The sequence below is a fragment of the Dipodomys ordii genome, unplaced genomic scaffold (genome assembly GCF_000151885.1).
Source record: "Dipodomys ordii isolate 6190 unplaced genomic scaffold, Dord_2.0 Scaffold47, whole genome shotgun sequence".
NCBI lineage: Eukaryota > Metazoa > Chordata > Mammalia > Rodentia > Heteromyidae > Dipodomys > Dipodomys ordii.
Window position 1 is genome coordinate 3861802 of NW_012267263.1, and position 23329 is coordinate 3885130.

General features: G+C 37.0%; 1 protein-coding gene across 1 annotated transcript in view; it reads right to left on the reverse strand.

The window, feature by feature from the left end:
- Positions 1-23329, reverse strand: part of Tmem131 (transmembrane protein 131) — a 184041-nt gene that overhangs the window by 151550 nt on the left and 9162 nt on the right. The gene's annotated exons all lie outside the window — the stretch shown is intronic.

The window sequence follows — 23329 nt, forward strand, 5'->3', positions numbered from 1 at the left end:
AAAAAAAAAAAAAGATTCTGTTTATATAAAATTTTAGAATATGCAAACTAGTCTATAGTGACAAAGCAGAAGAGGTATTACCTAGGATTGAGGTGAAATTATAAATGCTAACAATGAAACTGCGGGGACCCATATGTTCATGATTTTCATTGTGACAACTGTTTACAAGTATAGAAATAAAAGCCAAAAATGTTTGAGTTTATTGTAGTTTACTGTTCATGAATTATATCTTGATATACCCATTTATAAATAGTAATATCCTTTATATAGAACTTCCTTGGTTATTTTTAGGCAATACCTTTGTAGGATTTGAAATCACAATCTCACATCAACTACAGGTAGGCTTTTTCCCTAAAATCCAACTATTTTCCTTGCCTTATTTCTTATACCTAGATAATCCAACTGGCTTCTTATATTCAAGTATATTTCCTCAGAAATATATTATATGATAATGATGGCCGTCATCCACTAATTATTAAGCTAACCAATGCTTACAAAATATTCAAAACTTCAACACAAGGACAAAAAAATAAAAATTACCTATAAAGCCAATACTTAATCAATGTTTAAAGCAGTGAATGGGGATGTATTTCTCAGTGAAATATGCTGAGAAAGGTGCATACTCTATATTTCTATTTGAATGACAGTTACAAATATTCACATATACAACACATATGCTTAATATATCCATACACTTAAGATGTACATACTACACTGACTGTGTGTTATAGTTTCACTAAGCAATCAGTCAAAGTTAAATGTGGCAGTGTTTTATTTCATGGTTGTTCCTACTTTTCCTATTTATGACTTGTCCTAGACTGTCTGTGGCTTTTGTGGTCTCAGTCATCTCTCTAGTAGCCATAATCTTCTTTTGCCAAATCTTAGTTGTGTTATCTGTTTCATGCTCTTCAAGTGGCAAGAATGAGAAAGATGTTAACTTGCACAATTTAGGAGAAATGTTGTTTTGGTTTTGTGTGTGTGTGTTTTATTCGCTTTTAAGATGAAATACACCTCATATCACTTACAGGGTCAAATGTGTTGAGAATAAAGAATTTGATTCTCAGTCTGATGACTGGTAGGGTTAAATATTTACATCTACATCTTGTTTTAACCACGTAATTACTCCAGTCTAAAGCTGGGCACAGTGGCTCATGTTTATAATCCTAGCTACCTGAAAGGCTTAGAGCAGGAGGATCATGGACAAGGCCTATTTGGGCAAAAAAAGTGAGATCCAAAGCAGGATGCTGATGGTTCAAAACTGTAATCCTAGCTACTCAGGAGGCTGAGATCTGAGGGTCATTATATAAAGCCAGCCTGGCAGAAAAGTCTGTGAGACTCTTATCTCCAATTAATCACCAAAAAAGCTGTAAGTTGACCAGTGGCTCAAGTGGTAGATGGCTCACTTTGAGAGAAGGAAAAAAGCCTCAGAGAGAGTGCCCAGGCTCTGAGTTTAAGCCAAGACCAACGTGTGCGCACGCGCGTACACACACACACACACACACAAGACCCTGTTTAGAAACAAATAAAAGAAGGGCAAGAGAAAATATTTTTGTTTGTGTTATCCACTGGCTATAAATAGAAGGCGTTAACTAACTCAAATGATAAAGTGGGACAATGTTATTTTATGATCTCACTATAAGAGGCAACAATTACAAACCTAAATTTCAGTAGTCTGAAATGCAGGGAATATTTAGTACAAGATAAAAGGAAAGAGCCAGGTGTGATAGCATCACTCTAATCCTAACATTCAGGAAGCTAGAACAGGAAGATTTTGAGTTTGAGGCTAACTACATAGTAATTATATACCTGTTACATATTTTTTAAAAACATAGCACACATACCTATCTACACAGACAAGTATATATGTGTATTATACATGTATTATATAGAGGGGTAGGGCAGGAGAGCAAAGCAAAATTTAGACTGCAGTCTGTGCTAAAACCTGGAAGTTGTATGACACAACTTATCCAAGGCCACACTACTAGAAAGTGGCAGAGTTCAAGTTTGCCTCCCTGAAAAGTCCAAGCTCAGTGTGCCTCCCAACAATTTCCTATACACAGAAGTCTACAAATAGTATCAGCTTCTTTTTTGTTGTTAGTCGTGGGGCTTAAACTCTAGGCTGGGCGCTGTCCCTCAGCTCTTCAGTTCAAGGCTAGCACTCTACCACTTGATCCACAGCACCATTTCTGGTTTTCTGGTGGTTTATTGGTGGTTTATTATAGACTTTCCCACCTGGGCTGGCTTTGAACTGGGATCCTCAGATCTCAGCCTCCTGAGTAGCTAGGATTCAGGTGTGAGCCTTTTAAGGTATAAAAAGTTCATGGTGAACTAGTATCATAATTAATTTTGAAGCTAATAAAACAGGAGTTCTCAAAATGAAGTCCTTGGACTCTGCATTCTGGGCCTCCATCTAGACATACCAAATGAACTACATTCTCCACAGATGGTATGATTTCATTTATTTGAATGTCCAGAAGAGGCAACAGGTACAGCCAGAGTATTTCTTGGAGGCAAGGCAAGGTAACAGACAAAGCATTCATCATTTTTACTCTGTGAAAAAGAAGAATCCAATAACACTAAGTGTGTGGAATCTGAGGAGAGAAAAAAGGGGAGACTGGAGAAACAAGGAATTTGTGGGGACCTAAGAAATTACCGAAAAGAAATCAAAGCAGAAGAAAAGTGGCATGGAGTTTGGAACCAGCAATGAGCTTCCCAATTCTTTGAGGGCATTGAATTAGGATGACAGCAATACCAAGTAAAATCAGAGGGTCTTATTCAGTTGCTGAGAAAGAACACAACCTGAAAACCTTAATGGTATCTCAGGGAGGTAAGGGTCAAGGACTAATCCGGTGTGAGAGGCTGGATAGACTGAGGGAATTAAAGACGCTGTTATGCCCTCCATATCCCAGAGAGCAACAGAATCTTGCCATCTTGAGAAAGTTTCTTTGGGAGCCCAGGAACAGCTTAACAACCCACTGGCTATTTTGCCACAGAACTTTAGTATGAATCAGTTCTAAGAGGGGTGAAAAGGTAGTGTAGACGAGCTGGTAGGAAACAGCAAAAGTTTAAGCCTCAAGAATAGTGTGCACTTGAAAAAAATCACATTAAGATGTACAAAACACTATCTTGAAAATGAACTTTACAACTTCAGGGAGGGGAGGGAAGAGTTGGGAAGGTGGGGAGGAAGGGATGGTAGGTGAAAAATAAAGGAAGAGGTACCAATGCTCGATAGGATATGTACTCATTACCTTACTCATGTAACTATAACCCCTTTGTACAGTATCTTTACAATAAAAAAGAATAGTGTGCACTTGGAAAAAATCATATTAAGTGAAGTAAGCCAAACCCAAAGAAACACAGGCTGCCTGGTTTCCCTCATTCATAATAGTATATGTCTAGGATAGTTCTAGCCGAGGATCAAAATAGCTCAATAGCTACATAAATATGATCTTATAAAATGAACAACAATATATGGAAAAAAGAAGTTTTTAAATTTTTCTTAGTATGCAGTTATTCCTTTTTTCATTTTCATTTGTTCCCCCCCCCCTTGGTTTACTCCCTGTTTTTTTTTTTTCGGTACCCTTTGTATTGTATATGTTTATCTGATTTGGAGACAGGAAGAGGCAAAGGACATAGGTTGAACCAATGCAACAGTGATACTCACAAGATAGTATGTTGGAAATGAACTTTACAACTTGAGGGAAAAAGGGTCAGGAGGATAGTGGAAGAAAACAAGGGAGGGCTAATAATGTTTGTCAAGAATTGTACTTATTATATTATTTATGTAACTGTAACCCCTCTGTACATTACCTTTACAATAAAAAAAAAAAGAATAGGGGCTGGGAAGGTGGCTCAGTGGTAGAGCACTTGCCTTGCATGCATGAGGCCCTGGGTTTGATTCCTCAGCACCACATAAGCAAAAAGAAAAAAGCTAGACGTGGCGCTGTGGCTCCAGTCGTAGAGCGCTAGCCTTGAGCTGAAGAGCTGAGGGACAGCGCCCAGGCCCAGAGTTCAGGCCCCACGACCGGACCCAAAAAAAAAAAAAAAAAAGAATAGTCTGCAGCCCAGAAGCCAGAGACTATAGGAACCCAGGGGAATGCAGTACTGGGAGATGGAGAATTAAGAGTTCCCATAAGGCAAAGAGCAGAGGTGCCAGGGCAGTGGCTGTAGGTCCCAACACAGAAAGAAATGTGGTCCAGCTTGGGAGAACATCTTTACTAGATATACAACAGACAAGGGCCTCATATCTAAATATACCTAGAGCTGAAAAAATGGCCCCTCCCAGAAAAAAAAGAATGTATCCTCAAAGAAATAACCACCTCTTTAATAAGTGAGCTAAAGACTTAAAAAAGAAACTTACCTGAAGAGGAAATAAGAATGGCCAATAGACACATGAAGAAATGTTCAACATCTTTGGTCATTAAAGAAAGGCATATCAAAACTACATTGAAATTCCACCTCACCCCAGTTAGAAGGGCCATTATCAAGAAAACAACAACAGATGCTGGCAGGGATGTGGCTAAAAGGGAACACTACTATACTGTTGGTGGGAACATAAGCAGGTTGAACCACTTTGGACAACAGTATGGAGGTTCCTCAAAGGACTAAACATAGAGCTCCCCTATGACCCAGCAATTCCATTCTTGGGCATTTACCCAAATGACCATAAACAAGGCCACACTAAAGCTACCAACACAACTATGTTCACTGCAGCTAAGATATGGAATCAACCCAGATGCCACTCAGTAGATGAATGGACCAAGAAAATGTGGTATATACACAATGGAATTCTATGCTTCCATCAGAAAGAATGACATCTCCCAATTGTAAGGAAATGGAAAGATTTGGAAAACATCCGATTAAATAAAGTAAGCCAGACCCAAAGAAAAATGGGCTGCCTAGCTTCCCTCATTTGTAATCATTAGTCTATGTCTAGGATAGTTCTAGCAAAGGATCACAATAGCTCAATAGCTATGTACATATAACCATATAAAATGATGCTAATCGAAATGAATTCTATGATAGGGAAATAAGTTTTGTTGTGTTTTTTTAAGTGTAATGTTTGCAGTTATTTCTATTTTCTTTCATTTTTTCCCTTTGATTTATTCCCAGTGGTCACTGTTTTAGATTTCAGTACCCTTTGCTTATATGTAAGTTTATCTGTTTTGGAAAAGAGAAGGGCAATCACAGAAATGGTGGGACAAAGGGTGAACCAATGCAACAGTGATGGTTGGAAATGAACTTTACAACTTGGGAGGAGGGGAACCAGGGAGGAGGGTAGGGAAATCAGGAGAAAATGAGGGAGAGGGTAACACTGTTTGAAAAGAAATGTACTTATTACCTTACTTATGTAACTGTAACCCTCTGTATATCATCTTTACAATTAAAGGCAAAAAAAAAAAAAACCCAAAAAACAAAAAAAGAACTGTAGTTCCCCTAGAAACATATGCCAACAAACTACAACAGCTCAAAAAAGTCCATCACGGTCTATCACTCCAAGCCTAGCCCCTAAATAGCCTCAGGCCTCCCTGATGAGGCAAACAATAGAGGCATCAGTCAATAGCTAGAACTCTCAAGCCTTTCCCCCAAGAAAGGTCTTCAGAGGGAAGCAAACCCTGACCCTAAGGCAGACCTCTGTGGGCTGGGGATGTGGCTTAGTGGTAGAGTGCTTGCCTAGCATGCCTGAAGCCCTGGATTCAATTCTTCAATACCAGACACACAGAAAAAGCCAGAAGAAGCGCTGTAGCTCAAGTGATAGAGTACTAGCCTTGAGCTAGCACTAGAAGCTCAGGGACAGTGTGCAGGCCCTGGGTTCAAGCCCCAGGACTGGCAAAAACAAAAACAAAACCATAAAAACCTTTGCAGCCTATAGAGAAGTCTATATAAATATACATATATAAACATACACAAAAAATAAAAATTCATATTCATTGTATATTAAGTCTGATTGTTTTTGTTCCTGTATTGGTTTAAATGTTTTGAGAAGAGCTTTTCTTTTATACAAATCAGGTAAGAGCTACTTAAATTTTAACTTAGTCTAGCAGAGACCTGTTATTCCCTCTCACCAAACTCTTGCAGTTTGCTTCTCCCTCTTGCTTTTATCTGAAACCCTTGTATCTGAATCTAATCACCTGTCTTTTAATATTCTCTCTAGAAACATTTCCTTTTCTTCCCACAGCCCCTCCTCATTTGTACTTTTCTTACAAGAACTCTTCTCTTACCCATACCTTCTGCTACCCCTGGCTCTCCCTCCTTTAAATCTTCCTCAGTATCTAAATTTATACCTGGTAACTACATTGATTATCTGGCCATTATTTGTTCCTCATTTTGTTGTTTGTTTTTTTAACAAAAGGTTTTGTCTTTCCTTGTTTTTTTAAAATCTTTTCTCCTCAATCATTAGTGTCAACTTTTTAATTTGTACATATTTGTACAGATTTTATATATCTATTTATCTCTCATTTCTCCCATCCCTAACCAAATACAAAATTAACTACTTTTCTGCATAACTCACTCCACTTTCCTATTAACTTCTCACAAAAAACTTAGTTTCCACCTGTTCCCACCCTATGTAACCTAATGCCAAGTGTTATTCTAACTATCCTCTCTCTCTCATTCCTATTACCATACTGGCTAGGGAAGATCTTCCTAGAACATGAAGATACATCTTGTATCTACATTCATCTAAAATGATCAATGCAGAAGCAGTGAAAAATTTCATTAGAACTTAATCACAAACATAAGGTTGTGGTGTGCCACCTGCAAAAGCTGGTAAAACCAAGGTTCCTTAACATGAATGGAAAAGAGTCCCACACACAGAATCTTAAACACTATTTGTTAACCAAAACTCATCTTCCCAATCCATAAACCACCACTCAGCTATCACACCATCTTAATGATGCTGGCAAGAAAATATACATGGGACTGAAACCTCCATAAATCCTGGACCTAGATGTGTCAATTCCAGGGAAAGACCACAAAATTCATGAATAAACAGGCAACGTGTCTCCCTCAAAAACCAATAATGCCTTAATGAAGAAGAAAGTCCAAACATTGAGCTAAAAAAAAAATGGCAAAATGAAATAAAGGAGCAGGTGTTAAAAAAACAAAACTGGATAAATTCCTAAAGATTCAAACAAACAAGAGAAATTCAACAAGAAAATACAAACAGCTAAATTAACTATAGAAGGCAATATAGGATTTGAAAGAGGAATTCAATTAAGAGATGAAAACAGAGCAAAAAAATCAAAATCACAAAATGAAGGGCTCAACTGCCCAAACAACTCAATCAAAAGTCTAGATAACAGAATAGAGATGAAAACAGAATATTTTAAGTTGAAGATGAAGAAGAAAAATTAGATCAAAGAGTTAAAGACATTGAAAAAGAAACACATAAAATACCAAAAGGACTCACTCACAAGATATCTTGGACTCCATAAGAAAGATCAAATCTATGAATGAGGATAAATGAGGAAGAAAAAATAAAACCTAATGGTATTGAGAGCTTATTCAATAAATTAATGGCCAAACAACTTATTCAACTTTAGCAAAAAGACTATCATATGATGGAAGCTAACAGAACTTTCATCGGGTAAAATATATTTTCCAAATTAAACTTAGTCAGAAGAGACAAAGGTTATTTTGTATTAATAAAGTGAATGATTCACAAAGAGGAAATTACAGTTGTCAATATATATATATATATATGTATATGTATATATATATATGTACACCATAAAACAAATAAAATTAACAGACATTTACAGTATGTTTCATTCAGTATCTACACAGTATTCTTCACAATAGCCCATGGAAATATCTCCAATATAGATCACATCTTAGGATATACAGCATGTCTGAACAAAAGAAAACTGAAATAATTCTTTGTATCCTATCAGATCCACTGAAATTAAACTGGAGTTCAACATCAAAAATACAGAGAATATTACAATATATGGCGACTGAAAAACACTGTTGAAAAACATGTACCTAAAGAAATAAAGGTACAAATCAAAACGTTCTGGGAAACCAATAATAATGAAAAGACATCCTTTTAGAGCTCTGGGATGCAGCAAAAGTGGTGTTAAAGAGGAAAATTCGTAGACCTGAGTGCCTATACTTAAAAAAGAAAGAAAGAATGAAAGAAAGCAAGAAAGAAAGGACTCAAATAATACAACTCAAACTTCTAGAAAAATGGGAACAAACCTAACCTCAAAGTAGTAAACAGAAATACTGAAAATCTGGACAAAAATTAATGAAAAGGAGACTAAAAAGCTATGTAAAGACTCAATGAAAAAGGTGGCTCTTTGAAAAAGAAAAGTCTGTTTATCTATTTAAACACATTAGACCAAAAAAGGAGAGAAGATAAATCAATAAAATTAGAGATGAAAAAAGAATATCACAACAGATACCAAAGAAATACAAAGGATGATAGGGAATACTTTGAAAACCTATACTCAAGTTAGCAGGAAAATCTAAAAGAAATGGATAAATTGTGCTGGAAATATAGCTTAGTGGTAGAGTGCTTGCCTTACATTCATGAAGCCCTAGGTTCAATTTCTCAGTACCACATAAACAGAAAAAGCTGGAAGTGGTACTGTGGCTCAATTCGTAGAGTGCTAGCCTTGATCAAAAAGCAGCTCAGGGATAGTGCCACAGCCCTGAGTTCAAGCCCTAGGACTGGAAAAAAAAGAATTGGATAATTTTTAAGACATATGTAGCTGGCCCAAAAAAACTGAGCCAAGAGGATATGAACTAATTAAACCAAGCTATAATAAGTAATAAATTGAAGCAATAATAGTCTCCCAACAAAGAAAATCTCAGAGCCAGATGGATTCACAGCCAAGTTCTATCAGATCTTCAAAGAACACCAATACTACTAAAATTGTTCCATGAAAGAGAAAAAGGAATAATACCAAACTCATTGTATGAAGCCAGACAGAGATGCTACAGAAGAGAATTATAGACCAATCTTGTCGATGAACACTGATGCAGAAATTCTTTTTTGTTGTTTTTAAAATAATTTAATTGATACATAAAACCATATGCATTTATAAAGGGCTATGTGTGTCATAATTCAATCTGTGTAGACATGATATAATGTTCCATCTACCCCCACAAAGTCACCACTGCTTTTGTGATATAAACAGCCAAAACCATTTCTTCTTGATTTTTGAAATGTAATAGTTTTGTTATGCATAATCACTCCACTATTCAGGAATACACCAAGACTTCATACTTCTATCTAATTATACCCTAATGCCCAGTAATCCTTAATCTGACCTTTCTTTTTCCCTGTATTCTCCAGTCTTTGGTAATCACTATCTACTAACACATTCCATGAGATCAACACACTGATGCAGAAATTCTTAACAAACTCATCACAATTAGAAATCAACAACACACCAAAAAAAAAAAAAAAATACACCATGATCAAGTTGGTTTCATCCCAGAGATGCAAAGAAGCAATATATATATATACATTTATATTCATATAATATGTATGAGTTTGACACTACGGAATATTACATTGCCATAAAAAATGAAATCATGACATCTACAAGAAAATGGATGCAACTGTACAACATCATACTCAGCGAGATATCCCAAGCTCAAAAATCAAAATATCCTACTAGACCTAAAAGACATATATATTCATGGACATACATGTACATATACATACATATACACACAGAACATGAATCAAACCAAGAAACTACTTAGGATGAGAAGGAAAGGAAAAAACAAACATAGAAAGTGAATAGTTTGAAAACAATGAGAGTATATGTGAAAATAGCACCTCAATGAAAGCTGTTGAAAACTAGAGGGATGGGGGAATGGAGAAAAACAGATTGTCAGTGTGGCTACTAGTGGTACTAGCAGGTTAGGCTAACGAGGATGAATGTGGTCAAAACAGATTATTTGCAACCATGAAAATAGAACAATGAAATCATTTTGGGGAAGGGGAAAGGAAATAGGGGGAGTGGTAGAGGGGGCGAGATTCATTGGAATACAGTGTAAACATGTGTGGAAAGATAATTAAAGGCCCCCCATAACTAACGTAAGCTAATAAAAACTAAGGGGGGAAAAACAAGTATAAGGACAGAAAGCAGAAGTTGGACTAGCTATGAGAAGGCACTGACAGTAAGGAGGTAAAAAGGAACTTTTTGAGATGATGTTAATGTCTTGTCTATGGAAGTGTTTCCACAACTACATGTGAAACTAATAAAAGTGAACACTTATAAGTGAGTTATAAATTGTTAAATCATACTTCAATAAAGCTGGTTAAACATCAAGCAGGAGAAACAACTAATTTACAAAGTATAGGGATTCACTTTACAGAGATGTTTTAGGTCCCTATTCACACAGACTCTCAATATCTCCGAGGAATATATAGCTGTCACCTCAGTTTAGTCTTTTAGTAACTTCTATGTTAAGATCTTGTGCTAGCATTTCAATGTTTTTTCTTCTTTAAGATCCAAGGAACCAGTACACTTTATAGCTATATGTGTATAGCTCATTGGTACAGTATATGTCTGATATGCATGAGACCCTGGGTTCAATCTCCAACTCCCCCCCCCACGCCCCCGCCACACACACAATTTTGTTTTTACTTGCTAGAATATGGCTTTCACTTCAAAATCCAAATAATGGCCTGGTATGGTAGCATAGATTTATAATCTCAGCACTCTCAAGGTTGAGGAAAGAGGAACACAAACTCAAGACCAGCATACACTGCATAGGGAGACTGTCTTAAAACAAAAATGAATGAATACCAAATAATGTTTCACTACATTGTACATCCTTAAAAGTCTTTTTTTCCATGCAAATATATAGAGGTAACTTTCTGCCAAAAGTTAAAAATATTTGGATATGGGATGAATATTTGAAAAAAAAACTTTACCTTCTCGAGTATGAATGATTTCCCAAATCCAGTTCTTGAATATACAGGCTTATATAAAGTGGAAAATTAGTAAACCAAGAGTTCACATTTCTGGGTGTTCTACTTAACAGAACGGTAGCAATGCATACACACTCATTACCACACACAGCTTTAGTAAAACAACAATGGTCTCTTTTCCTTTCTCAGTAAGGAGAGCTCCTAAGTCTCCAGATAAGAGAAAATAAAGATTATCATTTCCATATTTAAAAAAAGATTGATGCTGGATTCAGGGAATTAGGAGAATTATTATGGCATTCTATTTTTATACTGAATCTACTCGTGGCTAATCTCTGACCTCTTTTTCCTTGAAATTTCCACTTGGGTCACTTCTTATTACTGAAATTGGTATGTCAGTCACTTACCTCTCATTTAGTGTAAATTCAGTTCAGCTGCAAATAAATTTTCAGAGAACTATCAGGAAAAAAACCCCACTATTTCCATAACTTCCTTTAAAATAGTGAAATAAATGTTAGTGAGGTTGGAAACAAAACTTACTTGCAACTAAGAACGGATTTATTTTATTTTTTGGGGGGGGCGGTCCCGTCATGGGGTCTGAACTCTAGGCCTGGGCGCTGTCCCTCAGCTCTTCAGCTCAAGGCTAGCACTCTACCCCTTGAGCCACAGCGCCACTTCCAGCTTTTTTGTTTCTGCTTATGTGGTGCTGAGGAATCGAACCCAGGGCCTCAGGCATGCAAGGCAAGCACTCTACCACTGAGCCAACTTCCCAGCCCTGGATTTATTTTTATCCTGTTAAATACACTTGAAATTCATGTCTTACCATGTCAATGCTAATGGAGATCTCTTTTTCCTTAAAATACACCTTCATTTCCAGACCAAATATATGAAAATAAAAATAACCAAAGTAAAATGTCTAGCAATATGTACTATATGCTTTCTACATACTGAGTATTGTGTTAAATAATCTATATGCATTTCATTTTTATTTAATCCCAACAAATACTGGGAATACACCTTTCTAAAACAGGGATGAACTGCCAGGTAAGGGTGAGTACACCTTATTTGCAATGCTTAAGAAATGCTTTCTAGATACTTTCAGATTTTGGAATGTTCAGGGATGGGATCTAAAACTAGGTACAAATAATTTGTTTTACATATTCCTAATACAAAACAACCTGAAGGTAATTTAGATAATATTCTTAGTATGCCTGCTTCTTTTGTTTTGTTTGGATTTTTCCCCACAAAGCTGGAAATCAAACTGAGTGTGTAACAGGTATACAGATACTGTTTTAGCTAAAGAAATAAAATAGACTCCTCACTTGATCCTGAAAAATGTCCAAAGCTGGAGAAAAGGTTGGCATCCCTGCCTCCATTCTCTATCTCTTGTCCTTTTAGATCTTTAGTCACTTTGCAGCCACCTATAAATCAGGAAGTACAAGATTGATGGATAAACAATAAGCAATCCCCTTACCAGGTAACAACTTTCTTCTGGTTATTAAGGCCTCCCCTGACCAATGGAGAGATAATGACCAGACCAAACTTGTGACCATTTAATAATTAAGCACACCTGTCTCCACTTGCCCTTAATTCTTCCTCTATTTAAACCTAACGCACATGTCTCTCAGGAAAAGATGGACTGACATGCTTAGTTGGCCACTTGCTCCAATGTGCCCATGCTACACTAATAAATCTTCTTTTTCTATCCTTAACCATTATTTACACTTCTGTCTGGCATATATGGGCCAGTGGCTAGCTATGGCATGTGGAACTCTTGGAGTTTAAGTCTGAATTCTAGAACTCCTTTTATACTAAGGCCTCATATATGTGAAACAAGTGGTCTCCCACTGAGGCTTTCTACTGGGCCTTGGGCCTGTGCTTTGACTGTAGCCTCATATAAGAGAGGTCAGGTGTGGAATTTTCCACTTGTAGCATCATGTCAGCACTCAAAAACCTTTGGACTCTAAAGCATTTTGAATTTAAGATTCTTTTGGCAAGAGAGTCTTAATCTATAGTAAAATTATTAAAAATATACTGTTAACCACTACCAGGAACATTTGGGAAAACACTGATTCTTAATGCCAGTGTCCTTATTTATTTCTTGTTAAAACAGGAATTACAAAAAAAAAACAAAACAAAACAGGAATTACTACCTAAAGTATCTGGGACATGACACACTACCTACCAAGCGCCTACCGTCAGGACCACTCAAGGAGCTGCTCTGCCAAGTACTTTGTGAACACCAGGAATGATGAATATGGATAACTAGGATAAGCCTTTTTGCATTAGGTGTTTTTCAGATGGGGCCTCATGGTTTTTTGCCAGGCTAGCCTGGACTGTAATCTATATCTCCTGCAGAGCTGAGATTATAGGCAGAATCACTACCCAGCTTTTTTGTTGAGATGAGATCTCACTTAGCTTTCTGCATAGGCTGCCCTTAAACCATGATATTCCCAGTCTCTGCCTCCCTAAGTAGCTGAGATTACAAGTGTGAGACACTACATTTTAGAGGTTAGGTTTACTATGTAGCCCAAACTGGTCTCAAGCTAATGATTCTGCTTGTACTTCTAAGTGCTGGGATGAAAGGCATGTATCGCCACCATCAGCTCAGAAAATTTAAAAACATTATATGTGAGTTTATCAAATTTAATTTTTTGCCATCATTAGTTTGGCCTTGATAAGTATCTAATTTTTCCTTTGTCATAAACCAAATTTCTATCATGAATATTTAATGTGTTAGATTGATTACTAGAGCTGACAGAATGTATCCATTAAATATCCACTTACAGTAAGTTGGCTGTCCTCTGATCACTGTAACATTTTCAGATGTACTTAAACCAGCATAGTGTCCGACATCCAACTCAGACAAAAATATTTCTGGAGTGGTTAATAAAGGTACAGAAAGCACAATTTCCCATTGCTTGTATTGCTTTAAAAGAGAGAACCTTTTATTAATTTTTAAAATGTCTCTACTTTTCATATCTGAGTATCCTGATCTAAAGCACTTTGGAAAGACAAAGAGCAATACAAATGAAATTTATACATTTCTTGAGGTCAGAGATCATTTCATCTTCATCCCTGAAGCATCAATGACCAAAACCAGTATCTGACAAATAAGACTCAATGAATGTTTGCTGAGCTGAATGTACGAAATAACTTCTGGCCAAGGAGCTGGTCGGGTCCAATTGAAAAAAACTTCAATGTGGCTCGCCTGGTATATGTAAGTAGTCCACACTGAAATATGATATAAATATGTAACAACAAGAGCTAGCACTAATCTAGCACTTACTCTATGTCAAACCCTACTGACTATGTCATTCAGAACTTACACAGAACTTATGCTAACTGTACAAGACAGGTATTCCTCTCTCTATTAAAACAGATCAGGAAGCTGCAGCATGAGAGTTAGGTCTCTTGCTCAAGATCACAGGCAAGTCTCTATTCCATGTCTGTTTTAGTCTCTACATATGTTTAGTCTCTACATAGAGATGGGCAGCCAGGTTTATGTATATAATGATAAGACTGATCGTTTATCATGAAGATGCACGCTTGCTCTAATCAAGATTTTTTCAGTGTTCACAGGTCTGAATGCAGTTATATCTGCCCACTACTTAAATTTTTTTTGGGGGGGGGGTTCGGTTGTGGGGCCTGAACTCTGGGCCTGGGCGCTGTCCCTCAGCTCTTCAGCTCAAGGCTAGCGCTCTACCACTTGAGCCACAGAGCCACTTCTGACTTTTTTTTCTTTTTGCTTATGTGGTGCTGAGGAATCGAACCCAGGGCCTCAGGCATGTAAGGCAAGCGCTCTACCACTGAGCCACCTTCCCAGCCCGACTACTTAAATTTTTTAAAGGCACACTTAAATAGCTGAGCTGAGGCATGAGGATAGAGAGTTCTAGGCCAGACTAGACTATATAACGAGACTCAATCTCAAAAAACAGTAGAGGGCACACTTACTAAAAGGGCAGAAATGATGATGAGCCAGAAGGAAATTGTAGAGCAATTTGTTTTTTTGTGTTTTTTCTTGTGTGTGTATGTTAGTCCTTGGTCTTGAACTCAGGACCTGAGCACTGTCTCTGAGCATTTTTGCTCAAGGTTAGTGCTCTACAATTTGAGCCACAGCTCCATTTCTGGTTTTTGTTTTTTGTTTTGTTTTTTTGGTGTTTAATTGGCAATGAGAGTCTCACATACTTTCCTCCCTGGGCTGGCTTTGAACTATGATCCTCAGCCTCCTCGGGTGCCTGGTTTGGAGTAGTGTTTTAACATATAATTTTTTTAACACACAGTTAAAACTGGGTTACATAGATTCAAACTTAAATACTCTTACCAGCATTAATCTTAAGCCAATCAATACTAGATACAGATACAGAGTCAACTCAACACACACAAGTTGATATGTATCTTTAACCTTAAACTATAATTATCTGTCTGTGCCTGTCATTCTAACAAGAAATTCTTAGAAGCTAATAACTATGTGTAAACTCATAAACATAGTCCCAGAGTCCAATAGTACTTTCAAAAGAGTACTATGTGCATGAATAATACATGCTGATAAAGAACAAGAAGCATATCATAAAACAATATGGAGAGTAAATTTGCTCCTAAGTGACCATTAAATGTTTGAGAGGATTACACTCATTTTTAAATTCTAGACCAACTGACTAAAAGAAGAACAAAAATATCAAAACATAAACATTACATAGAAAGAAGGTATTTTAATTAATATTAAAATTATTTTTAATAAAAAATGTATGCTTACAACTGAAATCTTGCACTAGGAAGTTTTTCCTGAGACTTGAAAGTGTTGAGAGAATATAAAAATAGATGGATGAAGTGTACTCAAACCAAAAGTTTACACTCTCAACACTCCACAAAATGCTTCTATTTCCCTTTAGTCTAAGAGAACACATATTCAATGTAAGTAATTTGTCCAAGACTACAGGGTTATTAGTAGTACTGAAGCCTCAGTGCTCCCCTCTTTAATCCTGCCAAGCTGATTTCCATATAAAATATCTTATTGTGATGGTTTTACACCACTGTTTAAGTTGGATTACTTTTTTTATGATTAGGAGGCAAGGAGAGGACAAAGAAATACAAACTGTTCACATATACTTTATAACAAAATTGTAGTATTTTACTGCCTAAGACCCCAAAAATAGGTTACTAATAATTCTAAAGTGTAGTTCAAAAGGTGTTTGCTTACTTGGGGACTTTAAATACTTAAATCAAAGCTAAAGATTTTGTGTATAAGGAAGGAAGTGCAGATGAGGCATCTGAACTTAACCACACTGATTGTATTTGCTTGAGCTTCTGACTTGAGATCTACCTTTCCCAGTATCCCCAGTACACATAGACAGTCATGACTCAAATACTGAACACTAAATGTCTATGTGTAGACCTTTTCACCTCACCATATGGAAGACTTTGCAGTGCCAGAACTATGTCTTATCTTTCTAGATTCAGCCTAGGGCATAGCACCTACTGAATTAATTTGCCAGTTTAGTCTAGGTTGGTGACTGGACAAGAAGTGAGGTGTGACAACTAGATAAGGGGTCAGAGGATCTATGTTTTTAAAAAATTAAAATCTATGTATATTTTAAATGTTTTAAGTATTACGGTTTCAAGATACAAACATGAACTTGTAAAGTAAACACAGGCATGGTCATGAACCACCTGTCTGTGTGTAATTCCACTTTCAGCTGAGCCAGGATTACTGAGCTCTTGCTGTATGCCATTTACACCACAGATGACACAGCAGTCACCCCTCTCTTTGTAATGATGCTTCTAAGATTAGGTTCACCCTTATAGGGGAGATGTTTAGTCAGTATGCCAAGCAGTGTTGGCATATGCTGGTAGGAAAGTATGCACAAAGCAGGAGTGACCCTCAACAGTCTCCATCTGACTTCATGTGGTAAAGACAGAGGCTAACCAGAACATGTTTCCTAGCTACTGTTATCAGGGAATTACATTCTGTCTCTAACTCATAACTTCGAGCCAGTTTTCTAAGATGATGCATCCATCCCATCAGGATAAAACAATATGACAATAATCACGTTACTACTGAAATAACAATTTGTTAGTATATTATGACCAAGGCACATATAAGTTGGGGATTTTTATCTTCAATCATACAAATGAGAAGTCACCCTGAACATAGTACATTATCTTAAAGCCAGTCCCCTAAAGATGGGGGTGGCAGCGTATGTGTACTTAGATAAACCACTGGCACTTTATCACTAGGTTCTTCCAGGCTCCTATCCAAACCCCCCTTGTTCAGACCTTTCTGCTCTACCACTCCTTCCATGCAGACTTTCCTCTCTGTCCAGCAGACACTCAGATATCTACTATCTCATGATTGTTAGAAACATTTCCTTTTCAGATCTTAATGACACTTTCAGGCCTTCTCTGATAGTCTTCCAACGTAGCTTTCTGCACTCTTTCTTTCTGCACTCTACATCTCTTTCCAGGCTGCTATCCCAAAGTCTTAGAGCACTCATTCTGTGATGAGTCAGAAACATAGCTACATGTAGCTTATCTGGAGATTATTCAATACATTTCTACATACAACTTGTTCAAAAAAAAGTCAAGGTGATATAGTAAGAAACTTGAGGAACAGAACTGTGAAACTGAAGCCCCAACTCCATCTCTTCCCAAAGTAGTTAGCATCCATCATCTTTCCAAAGCAGCCTTTCATATGACCTCAGCCTATTTGATATTACAGTAATACAAACATGTCCCCTTCTCTAAACTTTACCCAGCACCTTTCTGATGTTGAACTATGCCATGATCCTGGCAACATTCCATTCTCTTCTTGATGACTGAGAATCACTGTTATAATATGGCAATGGTTAGCACACAAATGTTTCCAGGAACATGCTACTGTGAGCTAAAAGTACAAAGCTCGAGATCCATCCTCCAAGGCATACATTTGGGAACATTTGTTCTTCCACTTGAACAAATGTTTGTATACACCATTAAAATAAAAAATAACATCTTCAACAAATGGCTACCTTTTGAGGGTACATCCTAAGGTTCCCTTTTTCCCAATGAACTACTCAATAGAAGAATAAGAATAGCAACAACCAAACCAAGAGGACGAAGTTTTTTCTACTGGGCAAGAAAAAAAAAAAAGAAGAAGAAGAAACATAAAACAGATACAGTCCAAAGCAAAGTTATAGAAAAAGAGAGAACAAAATGCAGAATGTCTTCTATGTAAAGATATTAAGAAACTAACATTACTCAACAAACTGTGTAGAACAACTCTAGCAAGCATGTTTATGTCCATTGTAAAGTCAAGAACAGTTAACATACAATTAGTAAATGATTTATAATTATAATATTAATATATAAGAGCTATCTATCTGCAAAACCTTGACCTCATCTATTTATCAAGAAACGGACCCCAGGAAGAAACCAGCTAGGTGCAATTACAGGTGCTAGGACCAGAGCCAATGGAGAATGATAACTCAAGCCTACTTCTGCATCAAGGACAGAGTGCTAAGCACTTTGGCCAACTTCTAAGAGCCTGCCCTGCTGGGCATATCTAACTCATTTCCATCAAAGATATGTCAGCAGCAACAAAACATAAGAAAAGAGCAACAGCAGGTGTCACAAATACTTTCTGACTTAACTATGTGCTCTGAAACTGGCACCTGTGACCTATTGGCACTCAGTCCTTTTTGGACTTGAATGGTTTATAAATCAGCTTATGGGGGTGGGAGTTAGGCACACCAAATATTTCAAATTAGAGTTGATCTTGAGTAGTAACTTTTAGTTCAAACAAACAACTATTGTAGAATCTTATCAATAGTTAAATATACAAAGAAAGGAGCAATCAAATACAATATATCTGTAGCAGCAACATGAACTGATACACAAAAACACAGTGGTAACTTAACATACATAAATTATTCAATATTAGGTACATATAAGACATCACAAAAGATCCTGGGAAAAAGTCAAGGAAAAAATTCTGGTCCTTGTCTGCCCTGAAATTGTTGGCATGTGATGACACTGCTAAAGGCCTGATAGGAAACGAGCCCATACAAGAAGTGAACAGCTGTTCCAGTGATAAACAGTGACAAAGAACACAAGAAATAAGTAGTGATAAGTGGAGAGAAGGGGGTAAGATAGCATTATATAATTTATAGAGAAATGAAACACCTGACAAACATGTAAGGCCCAGTAGATATTTGCCTAAAATGTAATTTGTGGCAATCAGTCTTTTTACAAGTTTGAAGAGTTTATACTGATAATCAAATGCAAAAGGATGAGAAATTCTAAAAACTCTGTGAATGATCCATAAAAGTTAATTTTTGAGTTGAAATAAACTATCTCTGAGTGTTAGGTATATATGTACATAATGAGCACATAAAAAAAGTTTAAATAGCATAGATAGAAAGACTCATACATAGACTACATAGAAAAACTCAATCTCAAAAGACAGACTCTCTTATTTTTTTTTTTGAAGACTCTCCTCCATACTGGGGCTTGAACTAAGGGCAGCTTGCTCTTGCTTGGCTTTCTTTAAGTCACACCTCCAGTCTAGCATTTTGCTGGTTAATTGGAAATGGAAACTGGATTCAAATCACAATCCTCCAGGGCTCAGCTTCTGGTATAGCTAAGATTACAGAATCACTGGTGCCCACCTCATTGTTTTTAACAAAATGTTTTCATGTATGAAGATTAAGAAGAAAATCCTATATAAAACCAATCTTATTTATTGATTAAAAAAAAGTCTGAGGGGGGGCAAGTGGGGGAGATGGGAAGGGAGGGAAGGGGAAACAAAGAAGGAGGCAACATGCTTGGTAAGAAATGCACTCATTACCTTGCTCATGTAATTGTAACCCCTCTCTCTGTACGGTATTTTCACAATTAAAAGTCTGAGGCAGAGATAATGATGCTGAAAGCCACTTATTTATCTATGGTGGTAAAAATAATATCCACCAGCCCACTCTAAGGTGTCCACATCATAATCTCAGGATCCTATGATTATATGTCAGGTCTCATGGCAAAAGGGAATTAAGGGTGTGGTGGAAATTACAGTTCTTACCAGCTGATTTTAAATCAGGGAGATTACTCTGGATCATCTGGTCCAATGTCCTTAAAATTAGAAGAGAGAAGCAGAAGAAGAGAACCGGAAACAGAAAGATGGCACTTTAGAACAGTTTTCCCAATGCTGCTGTCCTTGAAGACAGAGGAAGGGTTTCTAAGCCAAGATGCATAGCCTTTAGTGGAAAAGTCAAGAAAAATTCTCCCTTAGCAACTCCAGAAAGAAAAAGATCCCACTAAAATTTCAACTTTATCCCTGTGATACAAATTTCAAACTTCTAATTTAAGGCAGTAAATTAGTGTTATTTTAAAGCTACTAAGTTTGTGGTTGTTTGGTTTAATAGCAGAAGCAGCAAAAGAAAACTATTACATTATCCTATCCAATATTAATTACCAAGTTTTCTATATAGCAAAAGTTTCAAAATAAAACACCTGAAAATAAAGAGTAGTATTTATACTGGAGAATAAACACTAATGTGGATGTCTGTATCTGCTTTCAGTCATAATGGATTAACAGAGACAGATGTACCTTCCCAACCTAAAAGAGCCAAAATCCCAGAATACATTAAAGGACAGTTTTCAGTAAACCAGTCAGTTAAGACAATCCACTACAGATGGGAAACAAAGTGAATTCTATGACTGTCCCAGTTTACGGCCTTAAGAGAGTTACTAGCCACAATGTAGTGAGGACAAACTGGTAGAGAGCCTGGTAGATTCTCTAAGTTGATGAGACACAGGTGAGACTGCTAGGAAACTGAGGCAGTAAGAGTTCATATGATAAACCAACGGAAAGGAGAGAATTACGAATTCTCAAGACTAACAGAGGACCCCCAGGTATGTATTCAGTAAAGTACTGTTCACATATGTATGGAATGTAATTAAGACAGGAAAGGGGGAAGAAACCATCCAAAAAGACTGTGGAGCAAACAGTGCCTAACATTCATACAGGGTCAGGTATAGTGCTTATTCCAACTAGTGAAACTGAAGAAAAAGAACGTAATTTGTGAAATATTGTTAGAGTATTCAGAAGACTCACCTCAACTGTGAATAGTTCAAAACTGAGCACTGTTCCAGGCTCACATAACTTATCTTAAAAGCAAGACTTCAAGGGACTAGGTATGTACCTCAGTGGTAGAGTTTTTGACTAGCTTTTATGAATTCTGGATTCAATTCTCAGCTGGAGAAAAAAATATAGCAAAATCTTAAAGCCAAGAATACACACACACACACACAGACACACACACAGACAGACAGACACACACACACACACACACACACACACACACGGTAAAACAAATATCCAAAGATTTCCAGGCGGAACTGGAAGTATGGCTCAAATGGTAGAACATCAGCATGAGCAAGAAAGCTGAGCAAGTGTGAAGCCCTGAACAACAAAACCTGTTGAAACAGTTTTGGGAACTGGGGAAGGCAGAGTGACAGAGGGGGTGAGATTTATTGAAATACATTGTAAACATGCCTGAAAATTTAAGAATGAAATTCCCCCACAGCTAATGTAAGCCAATTAAAAAAAAAAAAAGATTATCAGGCACATAAAGAAGTAACTGAAGAGGTGTCTAAAGTTGGCTCTTGATTAGTGACAATTTTTTATTATTTACAAAGATATATTTTATAACTAATTTATTCTAGCTTTATACTGAACACAAATATTTTAGTTAATTAAAGCAATACTTTAAAGTAAACCCCTTAATTGTATTTGCAAAAAGAACCAACACATGTCATATTGCCTCACTTCGTTAAAGGTTAAAATCATGATAAAGCTGCCACAAATAAACACTCCCAGCAGTACAGACAGATGTAGGTGAAATGTAGTTAAGGACAAATAGATTTTTGTGGTAGAAGGTAGACTGTCACCCGTGTAGGATTAATGTGATAAAGCATGCAACATAATCAGTACCATGCCTGATACAAAAAAAGTGCTTGATAAACATGAGTAATCATCATTAAGCACTATTCTCATTATGAATTATAGGCATCATCAATTACAGGCAAACACTACTGGTATATATTTCTAGAATGGTGAAAATCCGGAAGTGGCGCTGTAGCTCAAGTGGTAGAGCGCTCGCCTTGAGCTGAAGAGCTGAGGGACAGCTCCCAGGCCCAGAGTTCAAGCCCCACGACCGACCAAAAAAAAAAAAAGTGCTTTAGAATGGTGAAAATCCCAACTATATTAATATTATCACCAGAAATGCTTTTCCATCACTTTAGTTTATCATTCATTGGTAATGACTTCACTATTTCTTCCATGGCTACTTAGATTCAAAATGTGTTTCCAAATGCCCCCCATGTCAAAGGTTTATGGCCAAGTTTAAGAGATGGGGCCTACTGGGAGATTTTAGGCCACTAGTTGCAGCCCCTTCAAGGGGACTCATGTCTGTAATACTAGTTACTTGGGAGGCTGCAGCAGGAGGATCATAGTTTGAGGTTACTCTAAGCAAACAGTTTGAGACCCCTTCTCAATCAGTAGCCTGAGTATATTAATGTCTACCAGCTACATAAGAGGCTGATATCAGCAGGCAGATCAAGCCAGGCAAAAAAGCTTGGGAGAGTTCATCTTGAAGAAAGAAGCTAAGTGTGGAACTATGTGCCTGTCATCCCTACTAGGGCAGGTAGTATAAAATAGAAGGTTCAATGTACAAGCACATACCTAGACTAAATAACTAGGGAGCCATGATTATTTCAGCCAGGGAGGCATGACTCAGAGGTAAACTATACCTGCCTAGTAAGCAGAAGGCTCTAAATTCAAACCCCAGTATCACACACTCACACACACTCACACACACACACACACACACACACATGGGTAAACTATACCTGCCTAGTAAGCAGAAGGCTCTAAATTCAAACCCCAGTATCACACACTCACACACATACATACACACACACACACACACACACACAGAACTTAAATCCAGGTCTTGAAGAGATAATTAAACATCCATCCCCATGGCTTCATTCACAACAAGCCAAGAGGTAGAAGCAATCCAAGTGTCCATGAATGAAAAATAAAAACAAAAACAAAAATGCAGTATGTATGTATAACAGATTTTATTCTTCCTTTAAAAGGAAACAAGCAAAAGGAGAAAATTCTATCTCATTCTACAACATAAAATTTATGGATATTACGTAAATAAGAAAAGCAGGCCAACTCTCTCCACTTCTCTTCAATCTAGTATTAGAATGCCTAGCTTCAGCAATAAGACAAGATGCAAACATAAAGGGGATCCAAATAGGGAAAGAAGAAGTAAAACTCTCCCTCTTTGCAGATGACATGATCTTGTATTTAAAGAATCCCACAGATTCCACTTCCAAATTACTCAAGCTGATTCAAAACTTTGGTGAAGTAGCAGGGTATAAAATTAACCCTCA